The sequence below is a fragment of the Rana temporaria genome, chromosome 1 (assembly GCF_905171775.1).
Source record: "Rana temporaria chromosome 1, aRanTem1.1, whole genome shotgun sequence".
NCBI classification, from domain to species: Eukaryota; Metazoa; Chordata; class Amphibia; order Anura; family Ranidae; genus Rana; species Rana temporaria.
The window spans coordinates 395,188,867-395,208,366 of record NC_053489.1 but is presented as its reverse complement, the minus strand read 5'-3'; positions in this window follow the sequence as shown (position 1 = coordinate 395,208,366).

Below are 19,500 nucleotides of genomic sequence, written 5' to 3'. Positions count from 1 at the left end.
ATGTACATTTTATGCCATATATTGATTCCACACTTATATTGTGTGCAATATTTTGTTACTGAAGTATGTTTTGTTTATAAACTTTTAATGTGGTTTTAAATACCATTAAAATAACACATACGTCTGTGAATTTACTTGAATAATTTTTATTTTATAATAATTAAATATACACTTCTTTATGAAATAATTTTACGTTTCTATTCATCTTTGATGTACACATTTATAATACCATTTCTGTTAAAAAACATCTAACTTAATTTAACATTGTTTCTAATACAATCCGAAATTAAATCCTACCCCATTATGTTCCCTCTGCAGTTTTTGGAGCTCTGCATTGGTTCAGGAGTAATCCCCCAATGCACAGCATTTTACTGCCGCTGCTGATGTGGGAAGGATGTATACTGCTCTGTTCCCCGCTGGCCCTTCACTCCTGTCCATCTCATGTGATGTAAGTGCCTGAGAGAGACGAGAGAAGCGCTGTTGTGGACTCTCTTGTACTGTGTGCCCTCCTGTCCCACCAACACTTTGCCCTGTACTGCGCCCTCCTGACCCACCCATATTGTGCCTTACTGCCCCCTGTACTGTGTCCTCCTGACCCACCCACACTGTGCCCTCTTGACCCACCCACACTGTGTCTTACTGCCCCCTGTACCAACCCACACTAACCCCGGTGGTAAAGAGCAGGTTAGGGTGGTAAAGAGCAAATTAGGGTGGCACAGGGCAAGTTGGGTGGTATAGGACAGGTTGGGGTGGTACAGGGCAAGTTAGGGTGGCATAGGGCAAGTTGGGGTGGCATAGGGCAGGTTGGGTGGTATAGGGCAGGATGAGGTGGTATATGGCAGGTTAGGGTGGTACAGGGCAGGGTAGGGTGGAAAAGGACGAGTTAAAGTGGCATAGGGCAGATTTGGGTTGTATAGGGCAGGTTGGGTGGTATAGGGCAAGTTAGGGTGGCACAGGGCAAGTTACAGGGCAATTAAGGTTGGCATAGGGCAGGCTGGGGTTGTATATGGCCGGTTGGGGTGGCACAGGGCAGGCTGGGATGGTATAGGGCAGCCTGGGGTGGCACAGGGCAAGCTGGGTGGTATAGGGCAGGCTGGGTGGTATAGGGCAGGTTGGGGTGGTACAGGGCAGGCTGGGGTGGCACAGGGCAGGCTGGGGTGGCAAAGGGCAGGTTGGGGCGGTACAGGGTAGGCTGCAGTGGCATAGGGCAGGTTGGGGTGGTACAGGGCTGGCTAGGGTGGAACTTTATGTAGTGACACTTTATGTAGTGACACTGGACAGTGTGCAGAGTAACTTACATTGCATGCCTCATGGCTGCAGATGAAGACCCCCGCCTTCTTACTTGTATAACTTTTTGCCTCTAGACCGGGGGGTGTTTGTCCCATCTGTAATTTTGTAGCATGCTGGATGATGTGTCTAATTTTGGGCAGGGGGGTGGCCTATTTTGTGCTAGCTATTTGGGTTGGTCTGGGCATGCTTAGGGACTTTGGTTTTTTTTTTGTGCTTTTTGTGTGTGAACAGCACTTGGATTTTTCTGGGCATGCTCAGAGAGTGTGTTTTTTGGGTTAGTAATTTAACCACCTCAATACAGGGCACTTTCACCCCCTTCCTACCCAAGCCATTTTTCAGCTTTCAGCGCTGTCACACTGTCACACTTTGAATGACAATTGCGTGGTCATGCAACACTGTACCCAAATGAAATAATTTTTCCTCCACAAATAGAGCTTTCTTTTGGTGGTATTTGATCACCTATGCGGTTTTTATTTATTGCGGTATAAACAAAATAAGAGCGACAAGTTTGAAAAAAAAACACAATATTTTTCAATTTTTCCTATAATAAATATCCAAATAAAAATAAAATAAAAATAATATTTCCTCAGTTTAGGCCAATATTTATTCTTCTACATATTTTTGGTAAAAAAAAAAAAAACGCAATAAGCGTATATTGATTGATTCGTACACAAGTTATAGGGCCAGATTCTCATTGGAGATACGACGGCGTATCTCCAGATACGCCGTTGTGTCTCTGCGTTGTGCCGTCGTATCTATGCGCCTGATTCTAAGAATCAGTTACGCATAGATATCTGTTAGATCCGACAGGCTTAAGTCTCTTACGCCGTCGGATCGTAACTGCATTTTTACGCTGGCCACTAGGGGCGTGTCCGCTGATTTACGCGTCGAAATATGTAAATTAGCTAGATACGCGAATTCCCGAACGTACGCCCGGCCGACGCAGTAAAGTTACGCTGTTTACGTTAGGCTTTTCCCGGCGTATAGTTACCCCTGCTATATGGTGGCGTAAGTGTGGCGTAACAATGTTAAGTATGGCCATCGTTCCCACGTCAAAATTTAAAAAAGTTACGTTGTTTGCGTAAGTCGTCCGTGAATGGGGCTGGACGTCATTTACGTTCACGTCAAAACCAATGACGTCCTTGTGGCGTACTTTGGAGCAATGCACACTGGGAAATTCCACGGACGGCGCATGCGCCGTTCGGGAAAAACGTCAATCACGTCGGGTCACAGAAGATTTACATACTGTAAAACACGCCCTCCGTTCCAAATTTGAATTAGGCGGGCTTACGCCGGCCGATTTGCGCTGCGCCGCCGCAACTTACGGAGCAAGTGCTTTGAGAATACAGCACTTGCCCGTCTAAGTTGCGGAGGCGTAGCGTAAATAAGATACGTTACTCCCGCACAAAGTTACGCGATCGTACGAGAATCTGGCCCATAGTGGCTGGCACCGGGGACCGGCTGCGTGGACGAAAATTATGCCAAGGCCCGGGGCGGGGGTTGGCACGCAAGGGGGTAAACGATTTTTCGCAGGCAAGTTGTCAGCACATTATTTCTATTTTTACATTGTAGTAATAAATGAAATAGTTCAACTCACCATAATGCAGAATCCATGGGAGCCCTGAGTGTGTCACTTGCCATGTCGCATGCCACCAGATGCTGAATGTCACTTGCCACGTCACCTGCCACGTTGCCTGTCACCAGATGCGGAATGTCACTTGCCACATCACCTGCCACGTTGCCTGTCACCAGATGCGGAATGTCACTTGCCACATCACCTGCCACATTGCCTGTCCCCAGATGCGAAATGTCACTTGCCACATCACCTGCCACGCTGCCTGTCGCTAGATGCGGAATGTCACCTGCCACGCTGCCTGCCACAAGATGCGGAATGTAACTTGCCACATCACCTGCCACGTTGCCCGTCACCAAATGTGAATTGTCAATTGCCACGTCACCTGCCATGTTGCCTGCCACCAGATGTGGAATGTCACTTGCCACGTCATCTGCCACATTGCCTGTCACCAGATACGGAATGTCACTTGCCATGTCACCTGCCACATTGCCTGTCACCAGATACGAAAAGTGACTTGCCACGTCACCTGCCACGTTGCCTTTCACCAGGTGCAGAATGTCACTTGCCACAAGAGGGGGGTGGTGAGAGACGATGTCATCTCTCTGATCCCCGTGCACTTCCGACATTGAGGCTGAAAGGGCGAAAGAGCAGCGATGCGAGAAATGGAGACAGATGTTGTCTTCTATCTGCTCCCCTCGCACCTCCGACATTGACGCTGAAAGGGCGGAAGAGCAGCGATGCGGGGGGCGGAGAGAGATGGGCCCAGATTCACAAAGGAGTTACGACGGCGTATCTCCAGACATGCCGTCGTAACTCTGAGTGTGAGGCGTCGCATCTCTGCGCCTGATTCATAGAATCAGATACGCCTCACTGTTGCCTAGATACGAGCGGCGTAAGTCTCCTACGCCATCGTATCTTGGGGTGCATATTTACACTGGCCGCTAGGTGGCGCTTCCGTTGATTTCCGCGTTGAATATGCAAATGAGCTAGATACGCCGATTCACAAACGTACGTGCGCCCGGCGTATCAAGATACGTCGTTTACGTAAGGTGTCGAACCGGCGTAAAGTTACCCCTCATAAAGCAGGGGTAAGTCATGTTGGGTATGGACATCGGAAACGTCCGAACAGAGTCGTATTTTCCGTCGTTTGCGTAAGTCATCCGTGAATGGGGCTGGGCGTAGGTTACGTTCACGTCGCTTAAGCATTGAGCGGGCGTAATTTACTTTGAAAATTCGACGTGATACTGAGCATGCGCGCGCATGCGCCATTCGTAAAGCGCGTCATTTACGTGGGGTCATGAATCATTTACATACAACACGCCCCCTATCAGCCTAGTTTGAATTAGGCGGGCTTACGCCGGCCCATTTACACTATGCCGCCGTAACTTAGAGCACAAGTTGTTTCTGAATACAGGACCTGCCGCTCTAAGTTACGGCGGCGTAGTGTATCTGAGATAAGCTACGCCCGCCTAAAGATAGGCACTTCTTTGAGAATCTGGCCCATGATGTCATCTCTGCTTGCCCGCCAGTTCGCTCACTTATCTCTTCTACCCGGCGCTTATATCCCAGCCGCCCGTCTCTCCCATGCCGCCCACCAGCACCCGCGGCCAATCTGTAGTAAGGCCACGGCATTTTTATTATTATGTTACTAGTAATGGCGGCGATCTGCGATTTTTATTGTGACTGTGATATTGCGGCGGACATATCGGACACTTTTGACACATTTTTGGGACCATTCACATTTATACAGTAATCTGTGCTATAAAAATGCACTGATTACTGAATAGATGTGAGTGGCAGGGAAGGGGTTAACACTAGGGGGCGATCAAGGGGTTAAATATGAAAGAAAGCCTTGCATTACTGTGTGTAGTTACAGACAGAACAGGAAGTGAGGATTTCTCAGAAGAAATAAGGACATCTAAAAGCAAAATAGAAGGATGAGGTAAGTGAAGGAGGACTGCACTAAGGTAAAGGAAGCTATTTAGGGGGGAAAAAAAGCTTGTAAAAAGTATGGGCTGTCCATCCTGCTCCGCTGGGATGTGGTCCATGTGTTCACATGCTAAATGCATTGTTTATCAGGGAGCCCCTTTGCTGGTCTCTGGGGTAGCATACAAGGTGTAAATCACTTTCACTGGGGAAGCAGTGCAATATCATAGCAGGATTGAATTGGACTCTTCCAGAGAGAGAGATGTGGATGAACATGACTGGACGAATCCTGCCTTGTTCAAGCAGTCAGTGATGGAGATGACGAGGACCAGAAGGTTGTCACAATTCATTACGTATGTGATCAAGACACTCTAAAAGAGTTGCGCAAACTCCCCTTGTGCAAGAGTCATCTGTTCTGGCAAGGTCCAGTTTTCCTTCCAAAACCAGTAACTGGTCTCAAGATCTTTCTCAGGCCAACCAACCTCTTCAGACTCTTCCAAAGAATAAGATGCAAGTGAAGATGACTTTTATCCAGTTTTTCCAGTGAGATGCCTCAAGATCGAAGGAAAGCAGTGGAAGTATTTTTCAAGTGCCTCTGAAGACCATGTTGCAATTTTCCTATGGTGACTGAATTAAGGGACATTCTAGAGCAGTGGTTCTCAACCTGGGGGTCGGGACCCCCTTGGGGGTCAAATGATGATTTGCCAGGGGTCACCAAATCCTGGGCTTTTCTTGAAGCCTGCACCACTCTCCCAGCCGTTTTGCGGTCTCCACTACAGTTCTCAGACCAGAAGATGACCTTGATCAAGAGCACCTAAGTTGGCAGATCAGAACTCCCCCCAGCATTGGCACTCATCCCATCTCCCCACTAAGGAGTAAGAGAAGGAATAAAAATAGAGAATACATGGAAGAAAGAGGAAAAGAGGGGAAGGAAGAAAGAAAAAGGGAGAGAAAGATCAAGAAAGACAACTAGAGAGGGATGGGGGGAAAAAAACAAGAAATTAGGATAGAGAGATAAAAGGGAAAGAAAAGAGAACAAAGAGAAAGAGTGGTACATCCTAAAATGTACCATATCAGGTTTTAATACTGTACAAGTGGAGGGGACTCAGGGAGTGCTAAATTTCCATGGGTTAGGGGCGCAATTTGCTTGTCTTGCCTTGCGTGCTGACAACCCACGCTATGAATTTTTTTTTACTGTTAGGGGTCCCCACAACTTAGGAAATTTTATCAAGGGGTCACGGCACTAGAAAGGTTGAGAACCACTGTTCTAGAGGAATGGAGCAAAAAAAAAAGCATGTTTCTTGCTCATACTTCACGGGACACAGAGCCTTAAAGGATCACTAAAGGAATTTTTTTTTTTTAGATAAATAGCTTCCTTTACCTTACTGCAGTACTGGTTTCATGTCCTCATTGTTCGTTTTTGCTTTGAAGTTGCTGTAATTCTGCTGTGATCTCCACACTTCCTGCTTGTCTGGCTCCTTATGAAAAATCTCATGGCAGCTTTTCACTGTGGTCCAAGCTGTGTGTCTAAAACTTCTCAGAACCAATCAGATTCATTTTAAAAACAAAACACTGCCATGGATTTGTTTGTTTTTGTTCTGTGGGTCTCTTTACTTCACAGAAACATGAAACCAGTTTAAAAACGAAAGTGAAACTACAGATACATTATATGATTGAATTTAATCTATTTTTAATCATTTTTAAAAGGAATCAGTTAACTTTTATGTCTCTATACCCTGTAAACAGTCATTTCAGCAAAAAAAATGTTTTCCTTTAGTGACCCTTTAATTACTTAATGGGTTATGTAGTCACCACAGGCTTTGGTGTACTAATGCAACTGTGGCACAAAAAGTTACTGGTAGAGTCTTCTACAGGTCCAGGTATGAGGTTCCTCTAAGTGGGAACCCATGGTAAACCTGAAGGTTGGCACAACATTACAAGCCAATATTGAGTGAAGGCTGTGTAGCGGACTGTCCCACACTCCGCTTCCGTGCTTCCGTCATATACCGCTTCCTATCAGTCTGGATATAGATATCAGATATTCCAGCTGCCCTCAACACACAACGAGACGAGACTTGTTTGTGTGCTCGCGACACGTTCCGAAGCTCCATGACCACGCCCGGGGGACACGTGGACCCGATCGCCGCCAGTGTCCCGTGATCGGGTCACAGAGCTGAAGAACGGGGAAAGGTTCGTGTAAACAAACCTTTCCCCGTTCTTCCTAGTGGCTTGTCAGTGATTGTCTGTTCCCTGTCATAGGGAAAGACGATCAGTGACATCACATGCCCAGCCACGCCCCCCCTACAGTAAGAATTACACACAAGGGCACACTTGTGACGGTATTGGTATGATATCCCCGTCAAACCGTCCCTTCTTCCCATAAAAGAAATCACAGAAGCATCCATACATGAGGCAAGGCTTGAGGCTGGAACAACACAGCTTTTAATAGTAAAAAACAGAGCTTATATGTGGTTACAACTGTTACAATGACAAATCTCCGCCCCCCCCTTACACATTCGGGGGTCTTCAATACAGCTCCCTTGAAATAAAGATATTTCTTTGAACTAATCAGTATCTAGCCGGTTCGGCTCCGCATATAGAGAGATAATTACCACAATGAAGCAATCAGCATAATTAACATGAGCCACTTATCTAATCACAGTAACCAGTAAACACAGGGCTAGAACAATTAACATTTGAAATAGGACTGGCTGCAGAAGGGCAAATACCATTAACAGCCTTAAACAAGCAGGGAGGATTAACCTGAAGCATATAGGTAAAAAGTCCTTCACAATGGCCCCCCTTTTTCTCCCTGCTCCGGCAAACCCGGTTGGACCTTCCCTGGTCCAGTAGGGTTGACGGGTTGGAGCTTTTAGTCCGAGGTTAACTCCGTTTGGCGTGACTGACCTCCCTTGGCAACTGCTTCCGACTTAGGTATGTCACCGGGTCGTCAGATCACACGCCGGTCAGTCCCCAAGTCTTTGTGCGATCTGCAGAGTCACCAGAAGTCAGTGTGAAGACGGCGAATGGGTCTGTGCGCCGCCGTCTAGGTGTCCCGCCATGGGAGGGGCAGGTTATGGCTCTGAAGTGACAATCACAGGAGATTCATAAAAAGGAAAAGTTATATTTGTTGAAATGCTGTAGCACTGGTGCTCAGAGTCCGGGGAGGGGACTCAGAGCCCCATAAGGTCAGCCACCCCCTGCTCCCTCCGCAGCCGCCGGTTCTCCTCTTTGAGCTTCTCCAGCTCCATCTCCAGTTCATGGAGCCTGGGGGGGTCAGCCCGCTGTGACCTCAGGTGGTTGTTCTCCTCCTCCATGCGGCTTATGCACTCCTCCAGCTCTATGTACTCACGGATCAGATCCTGCTTGCTCATGTCCTGCAGGCTTTCCACGTGGTCCTTCATCATCAGGAACTGGGTGGTGGTGTAAGGGGCCACCGGTGGGCCCTTGGCGAACATCCCGGCCCGCATCTGGGGCGCCCGCTGCGATTCCATCTCCTCCAGTCGCTTCTTCTCCTCCCAGGTCCGCTGGTTATATGACTTCCAGGACCTCTTCTTCTTGGAGGGTAGCTGGCGGTGCCTCTTTCTGCCCAGCTCCCTCCAAGGCCCCTCCGGCTCATGGCTGTCGCCCATGACCAGCTGACAATGGTGTTCCCTGTTGTCCGTAATAACAGATTGTACCATGAGGGCTTCGTAAGGGGTGCCCAATGGTTCCTCCTGACCCAGCTCCTGGGGATCCCAAGCCGAGTCTACACAATGGGCTGCTGCTGGTGGGCGGTACCCAGGTTGAGACCAATTTGACCTGGTGTTGTCATTCAGGGGGCAATTCTGCTTGAAGTGACCCAACTGTTTGCACCGGAAGCAGCGTTGTTCGTTGTCCTCCTGGCGTGGATAGCGAGGGCTCGATGTCATCGATCTGTTAGGCGGTTGGTATCTAGCGGCTGGTGGGTGTGAGGGCGCCGTTGGTCGTGGAGGTTGTACCCGTGGTGTGACCTGGTTTGTCTTGCGAGTATCCGCATATTCATCCGCCAACTTCGCGGCCTCTGGTAGAGTCATGGGCCTGCGATCTCTCACCCAATCTTTGACATCCGTCTGGATGTGATTGTAAAATTGCTCCAGGAGCATTAGTTGCAAAATGTCCTCTGCGGTGGTGGCCTGGCTGTTGTTAACCCAGTTAGAGGCCGACAGGGACAACTGGCATGCCCATTCCGCGTAAGAGTCTTCCGTGGTTTTGCGTGAGTCCCTGAACTTCTGTCTGTGGGACTCTGGGGTTACTGCATAACGAGCCAGGAGCGCTTCTTTAACCCTGGCGTAGCTATGGATATCCTGATCTGGCACGGTCCGGAAAGCATCAGAAGCTTTGCCTGACAGTTTGCCTGACAATATTGCAACCCACTCTCCTCTAGCTATTCGGTGCAGGTTACATTGTCGCTCAAAGTCTGCCAGGTAGTTATCAATCTCACAGTCCTTTTCATCAAAAGCTTTAAAAGCGCTAAACGGGATCTTCCTTGCGTCTGCTGTGCTGTACTCACTGTTCGGAGAAGGTGCGGCTGCTTGTTGGACTGCTGCCAGTTTTAACTGTAGCTCTGCGTCTCTTATTTGTTTAGCCTTCTGTAGTTCTGCGTCTCTTATTTCTTTATCCTCCTGTAGTTCTGCGTCTCTTATTTGTTTAGCCTCCTTCGCTAACAGGTCCATCACTTTCACCACCACATCCGGCGTTGGGTTCGGGCCGAACCACGCTAGCTTCTCTCTCATTAGCTTGTTGGTTGGTGACTCCTCCTGAATCACTGGTGTCTCCATCTCTTGTACTGCTGGCGTTGCTGCAATCACGTTCTCCTGGTCTAGCTCCATTAATTCTGCTATGATGACCCGCTTGGTTTTGTTGCTAGCAATCCTTCCACGAACTTCCAGTAGTTCTTTCAGTGTATTTCTTTTAAGCCGGATGTAGCAGCCTTCCATTCACTGTTCCCAGTGTCTGCTTGGAATCCTGGTGTAAGGGAGAGTAGAAGGGAAAATCCCGCTGCTGCCAACCAATTTGTGACGGTATTGGTATGATATCCCCGTCAAACCGTCCCTTCTTCCCATAAAAGAAATCACAGAAGCATCCATACATGAGGCAAGGCTTGAGGCTGGAACAACACAGCTTTTAATAGTAAAAAACAGAGCTTATATGTGGTTACAACTGTTACAATGACAAATCTCCGCCCCCCCTTACACAGTGGGGGGTCTTCAATACAGCTCCCTTGAAATAAAGATATTTCTTTGAACTAATCAGTATCTAGCCGGTTCGGCTCCGCATATAGAGAGATAATTACCACAATGAAGCAATCAGCATAATTAACATGAGCCACTTATCTAATCACAGTAACCAGTAAACACAGGGCTAGAACAATTAACATTTGAAACAGGACTGGCTGCAGAAGGGCAAATACCATTAACAGCCTTAAACAAGCAGGGAGGATTAACCTGAAGCATATAGGTAAAAAGTCCTTCACAACACTTAACCCCTACAGCGCCCCCTAGAGGTTAACCCCTTCACTGCCATTGTAATTTTCACAGTAATCGCTGTAAAAATTACAATGGTCCCAAAAATGTGTCAAAAGTGTCCGATGTGTCCGCCATAATGTCGCAGTCAAGATAAAAATCACTGATCGCCGCCATTAGTAGTAAAAAAAAAATATTAATAAAAATGCCATAAAACTATACCCTATTTTTTAGATTCACAAAGAGTTACGCCGGCGTATCAGTAGATAACCCGACGTAACTCGGAATCTAAGCCCGTCGTAAGTTTAAGTGTATTCTCAAACTGAGATACACTTAAACCTAGCTAAGATACGACGGCCTGCGCCATTGTATCTTAGGGTGCAATTTTTCCGCTGGCCGCTAGATGGCGCTTCCGTCGATTTACGTGAAGAATATGCTAATTAGGTAGATACGCCGATTCACAAACGTACGTACGCCCGGCGCTATTTTTTTATGTAGTTTACGTTAGGCTTTTTCGGCGTAAGGTTGCTCCTGCTCTTATGAGGCGTACGCAATGTTAAGTATGGACGTCGTTCCCGCTACGAATTTTGAAATGTTTATGTCGTTTGCGTAAGTCGTTCGCGAATAGGGCTGGACGTAAGTTACGTTCACGTCTAAAGCATTGACGATTTGCGGGGGAATTTCGAGCATGCGCACTGGGATTCTTTTACGAATGGCGCATGCGTCGTTCGTAAAAAAAGTCAAATACGTGGGGTCACACTAAATTTGAATAAAACACACCCCCTCATCCTCATTTGAATTAGGCACGCTTACACCAGCCCCATTTACGCTACGCCGCTGTAAGTTAGGAGGCAAGTGCTTTGTGAATACAGCACTTGCCTCTCTAACTTACGGCGGCATAGCGTAAATACGATACGCTACACCGCCGTAAAAATGCGCGGATCTACCTGAATCCGGCCCTTTAACTTTTGCGCAAAACCAATCAATAAACGCTTATTGCAATTTTTCGGCCTAAACTGAGGGAAAAAATATCTTTATATATATTTTTGGGGGATATTTATTATAGCAAAATTTAAAAGATATAGAATATTTTTTCAAAATTGTCGCTTTATTTTTGTTTATAGCGCAACAAATAAAAAATGCAGAGGTGATCAAATACCACCAAAAGAAAGCTCTATTTGTGGGAAAAAATGGACGTAAATTTTGTTTGGGAGCCACGTCGCATGACTGCGCAATTGTCAGTTTAAGCGACGCATTGCCGAATCGCAAAAAGGGGCCTGGTCCTTTAGCTGCAAAATGGTCAGGGGCTTAAGTGGTTAATGTTTAGATGTGAATTTGCCCCTCACCTTCGTCTTATGGCATTATTGACAGATGGTTGTCCATTATTGTCTAAATATTTAGGAGTTGATAAATATTACATTAAGGTGTTATGTTTTTTTATATATATGAAGTCAAGTCGCTCATCTCATTTTATTTGAATTCTTATTTTATTTTATTTTTAATGACATTGTCATTGATTTTTTTTCTAGTTGGTTCTGCATATTTAGTATGTGGTTTACACGATTTTATTATGTAATTGTGCAGAATTATTTGTTTTATGCAAAGAGAATGCACTCTATATTTTAGTATGCTAACACATCATAAGATAGAATTATAAGATAATAATGTTGTAATGATTGTTAAGGTTGGGTCATGCAGATGATTGATCCGTGTGTATCGGCGCATCTGTGGAGCTGCCTGCTGTTTGTGTTGGTTGCTCATGTTCGGCTCTGTTTACTGATCAGATATCCTTGCTGTCGTAGCAATGTCTCAGTTAAAGAAGGAGTACGCATAACGTGGAGGGTTAAATAATCCCAGCCAGCCACAGTATATAAGGGTACATTGTGTTGTATGGCCACACCCTCAGATGATGTAGTGGATGACAAAACGCATTAGAGTGGGGCCATATGACGAATAGTAGTGACGCCAACACATTGTTCGGGACACGGCTGTGACTACCGCTGGAGAGATAAGGTCGGTGGAGAAGGAGAAGCCGTAACGATCTCACCTGCTTCTTTTCTAAAATTTAATGACCCCTTGATTGTGAGCTCCAGCTGTCCGGTATAAGGAGACTTGGATTGGAAATATCCTGGGATAGATTGTCCATGTAATACGCATTGTTCCAGTGCTTTCTGGTAAGAGTTTTATACGCAAGGGGAATCTGTACCCCCCCCTCCCCCCACACACACACACACCTTTCTGCATGTGTGGAGGTGTTGGTGACAGCAGCCTTATCTCACTGAATTTGGAATATCGCTGGATTTTCCCACCATTGTTGGTGCAATTAACACAGCATCTCTCTTCAACTCATGTGGTGACTTTTCTGAGTTTTGACTGGATGTTAGTGATCATAGCAGAAGTTTAGTGTAAGAAATACATAGGAGAAAATGCATGTCGACAAGGGGAGCTTAGAGGTGGGCAGGAAGTCTACTGACATCACGACTCCACCCACTGAGCTCCGGACAACACACACAAAATCTGCAGTTTTTCAGATCTCATAACAGGCAGAAGGGAGATATATGACAGGTAAGGATACATGCAGGAGGCTTAAATATCCTTATAGATAACCACTATAGCAGTAGTTTAGAAAGGATTAAGAGACTGTCCTTTTGTGGCTGCAGTCCTTTTAACTGTTACTTTGCTCTGCAAAATGGTCAGACCTCAAAACCATATTCTGTTAGTGTCTCAAATTAACATAAATGTGTTTTTAGCTTTCCTTGCTCTTTTTCAAGTCCTGTTTTTTTGACCAATAACATTTTGTAGCAAATTTTTTTTTATTTTTTATGTGTTTTGTTAATTTATTTGTTTTGCAGATGTATGCTCAATCCAGGTAATGCATTTTACACTTCTTCCTAAACATTTTTTGTGGAACAGATTTCCCAGCTGTAGCTTAACTAGGCCGATTAGCCTAGTTAACTAGGCCGAAAACAAAAAAAAGTGAGATTTGTCTAAAAGCTACTTTCCTTTCCCTTTATGGAAGCATACACATGGATTGTGCATATGCTGTCATGGATAGGCACCAGGAAAGGAAATTTACAGAAAGGTAAGTATTCAATATTCCATTTTAGAGCAGTGGTTCTCAGTCCTCAAGTACCCCCAACAGGCCATGTTTTGGGAATTTATCTTAGCTAAAATAGCTGTCCAAAATACCAAGCCATTGACTCTGATTTAAAACATCTCTGCAAAATGAAGGGAAACCTGAAAACATGGCATGTTGGGGGTACTTGAGGACAGGGTTGAGAACCACTAATTTAGAGCACTAAGCTAAAATCTAGCTAAAAAACATCCTATTATTGTATTTGTGGGAATTTGAGGGAAACCAAGTGAGTGTTAGAACCCCTGCTTGACTTTTTAGGTTGGGCTTTGTGTCCCTTTTATGAAAATTGGCTTCACTTCCTGTTACATAGCCAAACAGGAAGTGAGGGTAAAATCCTACCAATGTCTTTCCTTTGGGACACACAGGTCAATCTAACTAGTGTCCCCGATAGGCGAATTGCACTCTTGCACTTTGCTGTGTACACCCCAAATTATTAGGTATTTTGGGGTTTATTTACTAAAGGCAAATCCACTCTGCACTACAAGTTCACTTGGAAGTGCAGTTGCTGTAAATCTGAGGGGAAGAATTGCTGATTTTATCATTCAATCATGTAGAAGCAAAAATGCTGTTTTTTATTTTCCTTGCATGTCCCCCTCGGATCTCCAGCGACTGCACTTCCAAGTGCACTTGTAGTGCAACGTGGATTTGCCTTTAGTAAACAAACCCCAAAGTCCAAGGTACCTAAAAATTTGGGGTGCACACAGCAAAGTGCTAGAGTGCAATTTGCCTAATGGGGACACTAGTTAGATTGACTTGTGTGTCCCCAAGGAAAGACATTGGTAGGGGTTTAACCCAACTTCCTGTTTGGCTATGTGACAGGAAGTGAGTAAATTTAAAGGAGAAACTGGCAAAATTCGGGAGGTGTCTTCACTCTAACAGGGGTGCAGATGAGACATCCCTAAAAACTGACAATACTTCAAATCCCTCTGCACTCTATCCCCAAGCAAAAATAAGAAAGGATTTCATATATTTTTTTTTTTTTCCAAAGACACAAGTTCAACTGTGATGCATGTCAATGGCCCATTTAGAACTTGTTTAAAAGAAAAACGGAAAATTGAATTCAAATACTTACCGTAATTTTCCTTTCCTGACAAGCTCCATGTCAGCACAGCTGGGTGAGGCCCCGCCCACCCTACGTGATCAGGACTTAACTATACATTTTTCACTCACCTCGGCCTCAGCGTTTTGTAACTATTACTACTTAACTGGGCGGGTTCTGTGCTGACATGGAGCTCGTCAGGAAAGGAAAATTGCGGTAAGTATTTCAATTCAATTATCCGTTTTCCTGACGGCTCCATGTCAGCACAGCTGGGATTTTACTAGCCAAAACAGGGGAGGGATAATGCTACACACTCCAGAACTCTGACAAAAACAATAACAGAAGCCATGATGCCCCAGACAAACTCTATAGTCATTAAGCCATGAATATGACTATCTTGGTGTCCACATAGTTGCATTGCAGATAGTTTGAGACATCGGGCCTGCTGTCACTCTCAAGGTCCGGATCCTTCTAGTGAGAGTGCCGTGATTCTCCTGACACAGCCAGCCCAATATCCTGCAGGCTAAAGAGATGAGGTTATCAACCAAGAGATAATGATCTTGCTGGAAGCCATGAAATCATTATATGTTCCACCTGAAAATGACAAACAGATGCACAGTCTTCCTGATGACAGGAGTCGCCTTGATTAAATATTTTAGAGCTTAGCCCACAACCAATGGGCTAACTTCTTGAATACTCCCCAAAGGGAACGTAGGAGGAAAAACCTCTTGTGTGATATGGACTCTGAAGGTCACCTCAGGCACAAATTCGAGCATTGGCATGAGCACCATCCTGTCTGGAAAGTACACGAGTATGGGTTCTCCAAACCCCACGGACACCAATGCTGATGTCATAGACACAAGTAAATCTGTTTCAGTGAGAGGCACCGCAGGGTGATTGAAGGCATCTGATGAAATAATTAAGCATTGGAAGCCCGCTGAATGCCGGTGAAGACAGAGAGCCAAAATGCATGGCTATAGCATTCTTGCTCAAAGAACTAAGTCAAACGTTGAGGCCGAGGTGAGTGAAAAATTTATAGTTAAGTCCTGATCACTTGGGGGTGGGCGGGGCCTCACCCAGCTGTGCTGACATGGAGCCGTCAGGAAACACCAGTTGCCTTTCACTAGAAACATTTGTTAGTCCAGTCCTGGAAATCTGCTTTCCCATTATTCGCCAATAAAGTTATGGGCCATTGTTTAGTCAGATATGGCGACCCATCAGAATTGGTAACGGAAGTGAAGTTCCGTCGCTGCCATCTTGCTACACCCTGCACTCCTCCATAGTAAGGATACTCTGAAAAGGGGGAAAGCGGACATCTTGTTACACCCAACAGAGTTTTGCATTTTACACTAATATTTAACCACTTGCTTACTTGGCACTTAAACCCCCCTCCTGCCCAGACCAATTTTCAGCTTTCAGCGCTCTCATTTTTTGAATGACAATTGCGCAGTCATACAACACTGTACCCAATGAAATTTTTAGCATTTTTTTCCCACAAATAGAGCTTTCTTTTGGTGTTATTTGATCACCTCTGCCTTCAAATAGAGGTGTTATTTGATCACCTCTATTTGATCACCTATGCTAAGATCATCTAATTTTTTGTTAAAAATAAATAAAAAGACAGAATGAAAAAAAAAAAATACAAAACAGTTTTATATTTTGTTATAAAATTTTGCTAACGGTAATTTTTCTCCTTGATTTATGTACGCTGATGAGGCAGCATTGGTGGGCTGCACTAATGGGCACAGATGGGCTGCACTTATGGGCACAAATGGGCTGCACTGATAGGTGGGCACTGAGGCACTGACTGACACCAATGGTGGGCATTGATAGGTGGCAGTGATGGGCACTAATAGGTGGTACTAATTGGCACTGACAGGTGGCACTGGTGGTCACTGTGGGCACTGGCAGATGGCACAGGCAGGCGGTACTGGTGTGCACTAATGAGGCTGATGTGCCTCTTCCACTGGGACCGATGTCCCTTGCACAGGAGTCCGTTATCGGCTTTTTATTCTCCTCACGCTGTCAGCACGAGAGAAAAAAAAAAGATTACTGAGCATTGTTTACATCACATAATCAGCTGTCATTGACTGATAGCTGATCACGTGGTATGGGGCCGGGACCGGCCCCTTACTCGGGTCTGTGACCATCCGAGTCTCAGTGACTCGGTGATCACAGCCCGCTGCAGGAGCGCACAGGGCGTGTGCAAAGGGGTGGACTTTTGACGTCCTCCCGGCAATTGAGGTCCGCGCAGTAAAGTGAGTTTATATACTGAAATGTAGTACTTTGAACTCCGTCTGACTGTTATGATGTTGAATTTTAAGAGAAGCGGCAAGCCTACTCATCTCACAGGCTTGCTAATCTGACAGAAGTTCGCTGCTTTTAAAATTCAATATCTAACCAGTCAGACTGACTTCTAAGCACTGTATTTCACTATATATATATTTTTTTGCCATTATATTTCTTTATTAAAAATTTTCATGAAAGACATCTTTTCATTAATAATTATCTCTTCTGGTATAAAACTTACATAAGTGAAAGATGAAGAAAAACATTGAACATGGTAATAATCCCCATCGCCCTCTGGTATATGTGTCAGGAGGGAGGGTCAGTATATGTGTAAGGAGGGGGTCAGTATATGTGTAAGGAGGGGGGTCAGTATATGTGTAAGGAGGGGGGGTCAGTGTATGTGTAAGGAGGGGGGGTCAGTATATGTGTAAGGAGGGGGGTCAGTATATGTGTAAGGAGGGAGGGTCAGTATATGTGTAAGGAGGGGGGTCAGTATATGTGTAAGGAGGGGGGTCAGTATATGTGTAAGGAGGGGGGGATCAGTGTATGTGTAAGGAGGGGGGTCAGTATATGTGTAAGGAGGGGGGTCAGTATATGTGTAAGGAGGGAGGGTCAGTATATGTGTAAGGAGGGGGGTCAGTATATGTGTAAGGAGGGGGGGATCAGTGTATGTGTAAGGAGGGGGGAGGGTCAGTATATGTATAAGGAGGGGGATCAGTGTATGTGTAAGGAGGGGGGTCAGCATATGTGTAAGGAGGGGGGTCAGTATATGTGTAAGGAGGGGGGTCAGTATATGTGTCAGGAGGGGGGTCAGTATATGTGTAAGAAGGGGAGGGTCAGTATATGTGTAAGGAGGGGGGTCAGTATATGTGTAAGGAGGGGGGGGGTCAGTATATGTGTAAGGAGGGGGGTCAGTATATGTGTAAGGAGGGGGTCAGTATATGTGTAAGGAGGGGGGTCAGTATATGTGTAAGGAGGGGGGTCAGTATATGTGTAAGGAGGGGGGTCAGTATATGTGTAAGGAGGGGGGTCAGTATATGTGTCAGGAGGGAGGGTCAGTATATGTGTCAGGAGGGAGGGTCAGTATATGTGTCAGGAGGGGGGTCAGTATATGTGTAAGGAGGGGGGTCAGTATATGTGTCAGGAGGGAGGGTCAGTATATGTGTAAGGAGGGGGTCAGTATATGTGTAAGGAGGGGGGTCAGTATATGTGTAAGGAGGGGGGTCAGTATATGTGTCAGGAGGGAGGGTCAGTATATGTGTCAGGAGGGAGGGTCAGTATATGTGTAAGGAGGGGGTCAGTATATGTGTAAGGAGGGGGGTCAGTATATGTGTAAGGAGGGGGGACAGTGTATGTGTCAGGAGGGAGGGTCAGTATATGTGTAAGGAGGGGGTCAGTGTATGTGTAAGGAGGGGGGTCAGTATATGTGTAAGGAGGGGGGTCAGTATATGTGTAAGGAGGGGGGTCAGTATATGTGTAAGGAGGGGGGTCAGTATATGTGTAAGGAGGGGGGTCAGTATATGTGTCAGGAGGGAGGGTCAGTATATGTGTAAGGAGGGGGGGTCAGTATATGTGTAAGGAGGGGGGTCAGTATATGTGTAAGGAGGGGGGTCAGTATATGTGTAAGGAGGGAGGGTCAGTGTATTTGTAAGGAGGGGGTCAGTATATGTGTAAGGAGGGGGGTCAGTATATGTGTAAGGAGGGGGGTCAGTATATGTGTAAGGAGGGGGGGTCAGTATATGTGTAAGGAGGGGGGTCAGTATATGTGTCAGGAGGGGGGGTCAGTGTATGTGTAAGGAGGGGGGTCAGTATATGTGTCAGGAGGGAGGGTCAGTATATGTGTCAGGAGGGGGGGTCAGTGTATGTGTCAGGAGGGGGGGTCAGTATATGTGTAAGGAGGGGGGTCAGTATATGTGTCAGGAGGGGGGGGTCAATATATGTGTAAAAAGGGGGGGTCAGTGTTTGTGTCGGGGGGGTCAGTGTATGTGTCTGTGATTTTTTTAATATGCAGCATGGTGGGGGGACGGGGGTAAATGCACTGCCACTGGTCATTGTAACTGATGTATTAGACCCCTTTCACACTGAGCCGCCCATAGTGTCGGCGGTAAAACCCTGCTATTTTTACCGCCGACAATTGCGTATAGTTTACTGTGTTTGTGTGTGTGTTCGCAAAAATTAAGTGGGCCGGTCTGGATGAAGTCCAGGGTCAAATTTTTGTCCCAGTCCACCCCTGTGCACTGACATGGAATGTACCCTGTTCATTAATTGTTTTATCTCTAGTTCATTTAACTGTGTCCCCAGTTCCTCCTCCCACTTTTTAATGTATGGCGGTATTTCCAGACCTTTCCCCTCCTTCAATATTTTATAGATCCTAGAGGTCACTCCCTTCCCTCCTTTTTCTCCACTGAGTTTCTCCAAGGGCCGTAGATTCTTTGCCGATCAAATAGTGCCTCAAAGAAATGTTTTAACTGGGAATACCGCCATTCATTCATCACTACCACTTCCCCTCAATTTGTAACTCCTGATATGTACTCAGTTGTCCTGCGTTATAACGTCTTTCAACTGTGCATTCTCTTTTGTGATCCATTTTCCAAATAAATTATCTATACCTGGAGTGAAATATTTTGTGTCCGTTAGTGGTATTAGCGGGGAATTGAACTCCCATTTTTCTCTATTATGTACCTTATCCCAAATTTTTATTGCATTCAATGTGATACTATGTGTGTCCCTACTAAGTTCTCTATATTGTGCTGGAATCCAT